Genomic DNA, 10,856 nt, shown 5'->3' with positions numbered 1-10,856 from the left:
TTATTCTTAGTATTCGGAAATAAAATGGACTTTGTACATTGACACTGTAATCTGAAATTTTGTTAAATGAATATCTTGGCTTTAAAATTTTGTAAATTTCTTAGGCTTTTTCTATGGAATCTATCATATCACCTGTGAGTAATGACAATTTTACTAATTTTTTATCCTTTATTGTTTCTGAAATTTTTATTTTCTTGCCTTGTGGATAGGTTAAGAGCCCAGAACAATGTGATTGAAGTAGTATATGGTTGGCACTTAAAAATATTTTTTCCCTTGGAGTTTTAATCTCTAAAAATATTGCAAAGGCTTGAAGCATACTCTGATTCTTAATCTGAGCTGAATAACACATATATTAAATGAGATAAAGCTACTTAATACAGCAAATGAAGTGCTTCTCAGGTCTTGAAAGGCAGTTAGAATTTACACATACATGTAGATCTGTTCTTGGTCCTTACTCTGCTTATCCATCCACAGGATACATAAAAGACATTCACTCTACCATCTTACCTTAGAACTGCCCACAAAATTTTTTTGGGGGGAGATATATAATTTTATTTTAAGTTTATATTTCCTACAGGATGGTATGATAGGTCTTTTCCTACCCAGAGGCAAAATATGTTTTCTAAAAACTTGGTCACTGCCCATTGCATTAAATTTAAATTTAAATGCTCCCTAGGTATATAGACAGTAAAAGTAAGCAAAAAAACTTACAACACATTCATTTTTTTAATATATCAAAAATGCTTCTAAGGCAACATTATTAAAATGATTATACCACAGTTCCTAATATAACACCAAGCTCTAATAGGAAAGTACAGAGAGGGCAGAAATGTTTCATCCAGTCAGTGGTTTAGGTGCTTTTCTTTTTCTCATGCAGTAAATTCACGGCAGCTTTCTTGGTTTCTTTAGAGATGGCATCTGCTGTCTCTTTGGCTTTGTCCTTCAAGTCGTTCACTGCCTTGTCTACCTGGGACTTGTGCTTCAGGAAGAAAAGACAGATGATGCACTTGTAGAGCAAGTCCACTCTATTGGCAGGGCTGGGAGCCATGCACCACAAGAGGAAGCTGCACTTCAACAAGTAGTAGAAGGGGAACCATAACAGGAAGAGGTCAGAGAAGAATCGGCAATGCTGAACACACCAAACACTTCCCAGTAGGTCAGCCACTGGGTATCATCTTCTATGTTGGGGCTCTCTATGGCTTTAATTGAGACATAGGCTGGGTAACCAAATCCTATCAGGTTGCAGAGGAGAGAGGCTCCATAACCAAACATTAGGTACAAAGCCACCAGCCCAATGACACTGAGTGCCATGTAGCTCCAGTTCACGCTGGTGTTGGCTTTGAGCTTGGCCAAGAGGTCAGTCACTGCCGTTCTTCTGATGAAGGAATTGGTAGAACCCCTACCTCATGGCTGCAGACATGGCTGTCACACTGCCACCGGGGGCTGCTCCTAGTGCCGGGTGGTGGGTGGGGCAGGAGGCAGACAATTCGATGAGTCCCTCCACAACCTCCCCACAGCTCCCTCCTTGCCCTGCCTACCCACGCTGCCCCCTTTCCCTCCTGCACCCTGTGCTCTGTGGTCAGTGCCATACTCAGGGCAGCAGCCCCAGGAGCAGCTGCTCCTGGCCAGGCAGCTGCTCCCCTCCTCAACCCTACCCCTACCCACACCCCACTACCCTCCAGCCCACAAAATTTATGGGATGCAGCAAAAGCAGTTCTAAGAATGAAGTTCATAGCAATAAATGCCTACCTCAAGAAACAAAAAGAGTCTCAAATAAATGACCTAACTTCACACCTTAAGGAACTAGGAAAAGAGCAAAGCCAAAAATTAGTAGAAGGAAGGAAATAACTAATATTACAGAAGAAATTAATGAAATAGATACTAAAAAGACAATAGAAAAGATAAAAATAAACTAAGAGCTGATTCTCTGAAAAGATTTTTAAAATTGAGAAAATTTTAGCTAGACTCACCAAGAAAAAAAGATAAAATCAAATAAATTAGAAATGAAAGAGGAGATATTAAACTAATATCACAGAAACACAAAGAATCGTAAGATATTACTGCCAACAATTATGTGCCAACAAGTTGGACAATCTAGAAGAAATGGATAAATTCCCAGACATACAACCTTACAAGACTGAATCATGATGAAATAGAAAATCTGAATAGACATTACTAGAATCAGTAATCAAAACCTCTCAACACAGCAAATTCTAGGACCAGACTTCATTGGTAAATTCTACCAAACATTGAAAGAAAAATTAGTACCTATCCTTCTCAAAATCCTACAAAAATTTGAAGAGGAGGGAACCCTTCCAAACTCATTTCACAAAGCCAAGATTACCCTAATACCAAAACCAGACAAAGACACTACAAAGGAAGAAAATTACAGGCCAATACCCCGGATGAACATAAATACAAAAATCCTCAACAAAATATAAGCAAACCAAATTTAACAATACATTAAGATGATCTTACACCGTGATCAAGTGGAATTTTATTCCAAGGATGCAAGGATGGTTCAACACCCACAAATCAGTCAATGTGACATACCATATTAACAAAATCGAGGATAAAAAGTATATAATCATCTCAATAGATGTAGAAAAATCATTTGACAAAATTGGACATCCATTTATGATAAAACTTCTCAACAAAGCCCCCAAAAAAATAAAATAAATATATCTCAACATAAAAAAGGCCATATATGACAACCCCAAAGCTAATCTCATACTCAATTGTGAAAAGCTGAAAGCTTTTTCTCTAAGATCAGGAGCAAGACAGGGATATCCACTCTTTTTTTTTTTTTTTTGTATTCATATTTTATTTTATTTTTATTTTTTTATTTTTTATATATATATATTTAACATCTTTATTGGGGTAAAATTGCTTTACAATGGTGTGTTAATTTCTGCTTTATAACAAAGTGAATCAGTTATACATATACATATGTTCCCATATCTCTTCCCTCTTGCGTCTCCCTCCCTCCCACCCTTCCTATCCCACCCCTCCAGGCAGTCACAAAGCACCGAGCCGATAAGGGATATCCACTCTTGTCACTTTTATTCAACATATTATTGGAAGTTCTAGCCAGAGCAATTAGGCAAGAAGAATAAATAAAAGATCTAAATTGGAAAGGAAGAAGTAAAACTGTCACTTTTGCAGATGACATGATATTATATATAGAAAATCCTAAAGGCTCCAGCAAAAAATTATTAGAATTACTAAACAAATTCAGTAAATTTTCAGGATACAAAATCAATACACAAAAATATGTTGTGTTTCTATACACTAATAGTAAGCTATCAGAAAGAGAAATTAAGAAAACTATCCCATTTGCCATCATACTGAAAAGAATAAATTACCTAGGAATAAATCTAACTAAGGAGGTAAAAGACCTGTACTCGGAAAACTATAAGACACCAATGAAAGAAATTGAAGATGACACAGAAAGATGGAAAGATATACTGTGCTCATGCATTGGAATAATTAATATTGTTAAAATGACCACACTACCCAAGGTAATCTACAGATTCAATGAAATCCCTATCAAAATACCAATGGCATTTTTCACAGAACTAGAACAAATAATTCTAAAATTTGTATGGGAACACAAAAGACCCCAAATAGCCAAAACAATCTTGAGAAAGAAGAACACAGTTGGAGGTAACACACTCCCTGATTTCAAACTATACTACAAAGCTACAGTAATCAAAACATCATGATACTGGCACAAAAACAGACATATAGATCAGTGGAAGAGAATAGAGAGTCCAGAAATGAACCCATATTTATATGGGCAATTAATCTATGACAAAGATGTCAGAATATACAATAAGGAAAAGAGAGTCTCTTCAATAAATGGTGTTGGGAAAACTGGACAGCTACATGTAAAAGAATCAAACTGGACTACTTTCTCACACTATGCACAAAAATAAATTCAAAATGGATTAAAGACTTAAATGTAAGGTCTGAAACCATAAAAATTCTAGAAGAAAACTGAAAAGTAACTGAATATGTAATTGTGTCATACATTTTGCCAAATCAGGTGTTGTATTACAAAGAAGTGCCAAAGGTTTAATAAAATTATATGTGACAGAGCAAATTTATTATTTTTCTGCTAATGGGGAATTAGTATCCTTATTGAAAAAGTCCTTTACTTAAAGAAAAAAATCTGTGGAGCAAAACTCCAGATTATGGGATAATTTTATAAAAACTCAATCCAATCCCAAACCCTGGGGGTGGTGGATGGTGAGACAAAAGACCTCATTTACATAAAGTCTAGAAATGCAATGACCTCAAGCCTCCTTACTGCACTGAGAGTATCAAATGGAATATATCTTACTTGACCTTTTTATAGCTTCCACCCAGCAGGACTCAGGACAGAGGGGGAGAAAAAAGTTTCCTCCATGAATATAAGGAGGAAAGAGGGAAGGAGGGAGAAAGGAAAAAGAGGGGAAGGGAAAAAATTTAGTTGTTATGGACTTTAAGAGAAAAAAAGACCAACTCATTTTAAATCAATGATTGTGAATTCACCATTTGACAAATATTTCCTTAGTGCTGGAAACAACTCTTCTGCCCATGAAATTTACATTAAGGAGAAAGAAACACATAAAATTAATGCTACTCTCAAGTAATATGGATTCCTGTTTTAGTAGTAATAAAGTAATTGGCGTGCAAAAAAAAAAGCAAAAGACTTCTTGCTATTTTAGTTTTCTTCAAGTTATTTGCAAATAGGAAAAAATTGTAAAGTTTAGGAACACATTATAAATTTAAAGCATAAAAATAGAAAAAATCTATGTCGAAGGATATGTACCAGTGAGTGGAATCTGTAATAACTACAGAATAAAGCACAGTCCGGTTTTAATTAAGTTTAAATTAGCTTTACATGAAAATAAATTGGCTTTGAATTTATGAGATTAAAATAATAATATTAACATCTAAAAGAAATGCTGCTTTTTATATCTTCTCAGTCAAACCCAAAGGCCTAGATGAAATAAAAACAGAAATTGTAAATTACCAATTACTTTAATTGTCGGGTTATTTATGTTCATTTGATTCTTTGAAACATGCTTAATAGGCAATTTTAAAATATTAGAAGGGTTTCCCTGGTGGCGCAGTGGTTGAGAGTCTGCCTGCTGATGCAGGGGACACGGGTTCGTGCCCTGGTCCGGGAAAACCCCACATGCTGCGGAGCAGCTAGGCCCGTGAGCCATGGCTGCTGAGCCTGCGCGTCCGGAGCCTGTGCTCCACAATGGGAGAGGCCACAACAGTGAGAGGCCCGTGTACCGCAAAAAAATAAATAAATAAAAATAAAAATTAGAAGCTATCAGTTAGGTATATGTAATGAAAATTGATATTAAAATCAAGAGAGTCATTTGAAAGATATGTTGTTTTCTATCTTGAAAAGCTCAGTTCTGCTAAATCAATAGGAAAGTTCATTTATTATTATTAATGGAATACATTTAATAATTTATTATTAACAATAAATTATTGTTTATTATAAAAAATCTACTCCCTATGTGTTTTCTTTATTCTAACAAAATTAGAACAAGTTTCAACTAAAGTAAACATCCCTCCATTACCTGTTTTTCTTTCATCATTGTTCATCTTTTTCACAAGCAAAAATAGAATTTATTATTGACAACTTCAAATGCCCCCCAACACACATTTGTAAATAATTATAAACAATATCATTCTTGTTGACATATATTCCTAGGAATGATGATGGGGCACGTCTCTTTCTTTCTTTCTGAATGCATTTAAAATTCATGACAGATGTTAAACATTCAAGATGTCTCCCCGGAACCTCTCCCTAATGTCTCCCTCTCTTCTTCTCCCACCACTCACATTTCTAAAAATTGTACACAGATGCTAATATCCTCACAGAGCTGGGCAAGCTTAGCACTTGAAAAGCCATTAGACCTAAATCTCGCATTTCATATATGAAGAAGGGAAAGCCCACCCAGTATGAATGATGTACCCATGATGCAGATGTGCTCAGATCTTGGTTCCTCTGACTCTCAAGGAGTTAATACCAGTGGCCTTTCCCAGTGGAGCATGTGAGCACTGGATCCAGGGCCTCATAACTACATGGTTGGAGCAGAGTAATAATTATCCTTGACCCTCAGTTTCTTCCTAGGCAAAGTTGTGAGGATTGAATAAATGAATGTGTATAAAATTATACCCTGGTACCTGGCACCAAAAGGAAAAAAAATGTTAGTTGAGATAACATAGTCTTTTTAATTTCAAAGAAAGTTTCCATTCCTACTTTAACTGTTATTGTGAAGATTAAATAAATTATGTAATGAGTGATATAACTCTTACACATGTATAAGCATTGAACTCTGGCAATATCCATGCAAGTAGATCCAGTTAGCATCAAGTTTTGAATTTATTTTAGTCAGAGTTAGTCCTAGACATCTATTTTTCAAGGCCAAAATTGCCTAAATAAATGAATTGTAATTGTCAAATGCCTTTCTCTGTCCCTCTTCAATTCCTTAGAATCTATGTTCTCATCAACTGTTCCTCTCTTCCACCCCTGAATCCTATCTCTTAATATATCTTGTTGTCTACCTCGTTTTTGCTGGTCCAATTCCTTTCTTACCTCCATCCTTCTTCAGTGATACTACTTGCTGCTTTCTCTAACAATCCCATATGGACAATGTGAGTTCAATTCTCCTAGAAATTGTAAGTCAAGTTACCCAGACAGCCAGATAAGAAAAAGAGTATACTGTGAAAGAGTGAGATTAGTAATGATGTTAGTTAGCTGCAGCAGCTTAAAGAATAATACTTCCCGTTTCATGAATGTCAGCTATATACCAGGTAGTGTTCTTAGAAAGTGTCACACGTGAGTTAATTTAAACTCTTGAGAAACTCGAAGGGTTAATATTATTATCCCCATTTTTAAAGTTAGAAATTTGAAAAATGTAAGCAGTTTATAAAACCTGCATGATGTACACAGCTGGACAGTGGCACCCCATGTTCGTGACCTCTAAATGTACCATTGAGATGATGCACATCGAGGTTTGAATCCAATCAACTTAACTAAGGATGATCTTGGAAAAATAAACTTCTGAACAAAAAAGTTGAAACCTAATTAACTATTTTATAATATATTCAAAGTAAACATTTATTAGTAGGGGGAGGGTGATGAAAATTCTCAAAAACCAAACTTTGGCATTTTTTGTCCAGGACTTTTTAGAAGGTAGAGAGAAAAAGAGAGGCAAAAGCATTTTTTTAGAAGATGTATTCTAATGTATGTCATGAATTATCCATAACAACATTTCAACATGACTCTGTGAACCATCCCACAGAAATAACTCAACTTGTTCTTTGGCAGAACAAATACCTGTCTAATTAAAAACATGTCCAGTAGTTCACTTGGAAACACAACAAAGGATATTCCTGATAATGAACTGACAAGATCTGCTCTATAAAATACAGGTTTCCCCACATAAAAAAATAACTAAGATTTTTGTTTTATATATCAAAACCGTTATTGTTGATCATCTCAGACAACTAAATCCTTGAGACTCATTGGGTGGATCAAAAATGCTTTGACTTTAGGAGTAGGTATAACACTGGTAAAGATAGGAGGGAGGTGGCAAAGCCTGGGTGATCTCTTTCCCCAGATCCTTCCTAATAAGACTGCTGCAAACAGACTAAACACGTGGATCAAGGAAGGCTGGACCTCTCCATGTACTCCCTTTCCTGACCCATATCCTACATCTATTCCCTCTCAAATGGTTATTAAACTCATGAAATAATGTTTAAATTCATTAAACACCAAGAAAATGCAAATGAAGCCAGAAGGAGATGTCGTATCATTACTCAATCACAGAAAGGACTAAATTTCCAAAATGAACAATAAACAAAAAAGAAACAAAAACAAAAAAGGGCAGGAAAACAATAACGATTAGTAAGGCTGTGGAGTCACATGCATGTTCACACACTGTTGGAGGATACGTGAATTTTACAACGACTTTGAAAACCATTTGATATTATCTACTAAAGTTGGAAATACCTGTACCCCATGTGCCAACAATTTCTCTCTTATGTATAGACTAAACAAAAATAGATGCAAATGTGTACCAAGGAGCACATTCAAGAATGTTCAAAATAGAATTATTCATAATAGTCAAAATCTGAGAACAATGCAAATGTACATCACCAGAAGAAGTGAATATAGTTATATGATCATAGAATAGGATACTGTGCAGCAATAAATTTGAAAAATTATAGCTGTCTACAACAACATGGAAAAATCTCTCAATATGACACAAGGACAGACTCAAGAGTACTTTATGAATGATTTTATTTGTATAAAGTACAAAAGGTGACAAAATTATTGTGTTAGGATTCAGAATGCTGTATATCTTGGTGAGAACAGGAGCATGGTTATTCATAGGGGGCGTAGAGGAAGCTTCCACGGTGCTGGTCATTTTCCCTCTCCTGATCTGAGATGTGAGTCTCCAAAAGAGTGTACTCTGTGATGAAGCATTGAGCTATTTATTTTTGAGCATTTATTATTTTGAGCTATTTTTTATTTTCTCTCAGTGTGTTTTTCATAAGAAAAAGAGGTGGTTTTCTTTAAAGAAATTCAGCAAATAACTGGATATGTTATAGATATTGGGGTATACATACCTACAGGACCAGCTGGAAAAAATTATTAAATGTTAGCTGAATCCAGACATCTACTCCAAGATTAAATTTTCACTGACAATGTCATTATACAGTTTTAAAAAGTGCTATTTCCTTGGAAGGAAACCCTAAGGATAGAAAACTTTGTTAACCAACTCAGAAATATTCTCAAAAGTGGTACAAGACAAAATGCTGAAGGTGTCTGCCAACAGTATAACTGTTTTTTGAAATACCAAAGTGGGAAAACATATTATTTGTAATATTAAGGAAAAAATAGATAATTCACACCCACACCTATGGAAAATGCTTGAGGGTCAATATTGACCTTAGGAAATGCATGGAACTTGATTCAAGCTATTTTCCCAACAAGAAGAAAAAATATTTATTTTTGAATCAAGGCACTGCTTTAAATCTCACCTAAGAAATCCTCTGAAGACCCAGCTGGCTCAATGCTATAAAAAAATCACATAAATTTTATACATATGCACACACACACACATATTTCAAACATGTCAATCAGTTATCTATAGAAAGCTATTTATTAAATTTCAGTGAATAAATTCATCTCCCAGTCCAACCCCCTTTCTTTTTTTGAATCAGAGAATGTAGTCACTAAATTTAAGCCAAAATGTTATTTGTCTTATATGTTCTCTCGATGGAAATAAGCTATATATACATGACCTTGTCTTGTCCCCCTGGTTCTGATAATACCAGAACCATATTGTTGTGATTGTTAATTTTGTCTCAAATTGACTGAGCCACAGCTGTCCAGATATTTAGTTAAACATTATTCTGGGTATGTCTGTGAGGGTGTTTCTCGGTGAGATTAACATCTGCATCAGTAAACTAAGTAAATCAGATTGCCCTCCCCAAAGTGAGTGGGTCTTATCCAACCCACTGAAGGCCTAAATTGAATAAAAATCTAAAGAAAAATTTCACTCTCTCTGCCTCTCTTGGAGCTGGGACATTGTTCTCTTCTTGACTTCAGACTCAGACTCAAACTGGAATTTGTAACACCAAATCTCCTGGGTCTCCAGCTTACTGATTGCAGGTCATGGGACTTTCCAGGCTCCATAATATGTGAGCCTATACCTTATAATATCCTATTGGTTTTGTTTCTCTGGAAAACCCAGACTAATACACACATGTAGAGATTTTTCTTATTGCTGTGTTTTCTTCTGGATGTAGCTCCAAGTCTTCCTAACTCCATTCTCATTGAGATCTACTTGCTCTGTGGTTTTTGCTAGAAATCCAGGCCACCTTTTCATTTACACATTCATACATTCATGCACTCGCTCTCTCACTGAGCATGCATTAGGTATTTGATCTCATGCTCCATGTTTTGGTTGGTGTTGGAGAGCAGGTATAAAAGGCATCATCCCTGCCCTTCAGGAACTCACATATAGAGGGGAAGCAGAGAGGAAAAGTGCAATCCAGCCATGCTCCAAAGCTGTGAGGACACAGAGAAAGGGCAGAAAGTGAACACAAGGTTCTGGTGCAGGGAGGGGAGGGCCCTGGAAGTTCTTGACTTGCCTCTCCCTTGTACTTATCACTTTGCCCGTTTCCTTCTTATTCCACTCCCAATTCTCCAACTCAATCTTTGTTATCACAATATCCAAGCCTAGCCACCAAATATCAGAAATGCCCTAGTGAGCCATGGCCACTGGGCCTGCACGTCCGGAGCCTGTGCTCCGCAACGGGAGAGGCCACAACAGTGAGAGGTCCGCGTACCGCAAAAAAAAAAAAAAAAGATAATGTCACTAAAATAGTTCTTCTGGGGCTCCAATAAGAACAAATTAGGGTATAAATTACTTCAATTGACTTTGTGCCAAACATCTAATTAAATAGAGAAATTGTCACACAAGTTTCTCTGTCCACGTCTTGTTAACATAAAATGAATACTTCCCCAAGAGTATTTCTTTTTCCTTTCAGTCAAGCAGATGCCACAGAAACACTCATGAAGAACCCTGCTCTAATCCCAGCATGGTGCTAATAATGGTTCAAGTAAAACCCAGAGTAGCGGTTTGATTTGTTCTCTCTCTCACTCTTATTTATTACCTCTGAAGTGTGTTTCTTCTCAAACCTGTTAAAAAAAAAAATCTGAGAATAATACTCTAGAGGAGAAAATATGAGTCTCCTCACAGAAGTGGAAATTACAGATGTTTTCTATATTAATCTTATGAACAACCTGTCAATTACTATAACATGTTAGT

At 35.9% G+C, this 10,856-nt stretch overlaps 1 pseudogene; it reads right to left on the bottom strand.

Moving 5' to 3' along the window:
- Positions 1 to 204: 204 nt before the first annotated feature.
- On the bottom strand, positions 205 to 1,420 carry LOC111167653 (receptor expression-enhancing protein 5 pseudogene; annotated as a pseudogene).
- Between the last annotated feature and the right edge of the window lie 9,436 nt (positions 1,421 to 10,856).

This window comes from Delphinapterus leucas, chromosome 6 (genome assembly GCF_059928025.1).
Source record: "Delphinapterus leucas isolate spDelLeu-1000000601 "Yukka" chromosome 6, BTC_Dleu_Yukka2, whole genome shotgun sequence".
Lineage (NCBI taxonomy): Eukaryota > Metazoa > Chordata > Mammalia > Artiodactyla > Monodontidae > Delphinapterus > Delphinapterus leucas.
This window is presented reverse-complemented; position numbering and strand designations above follow the sequence as displayed.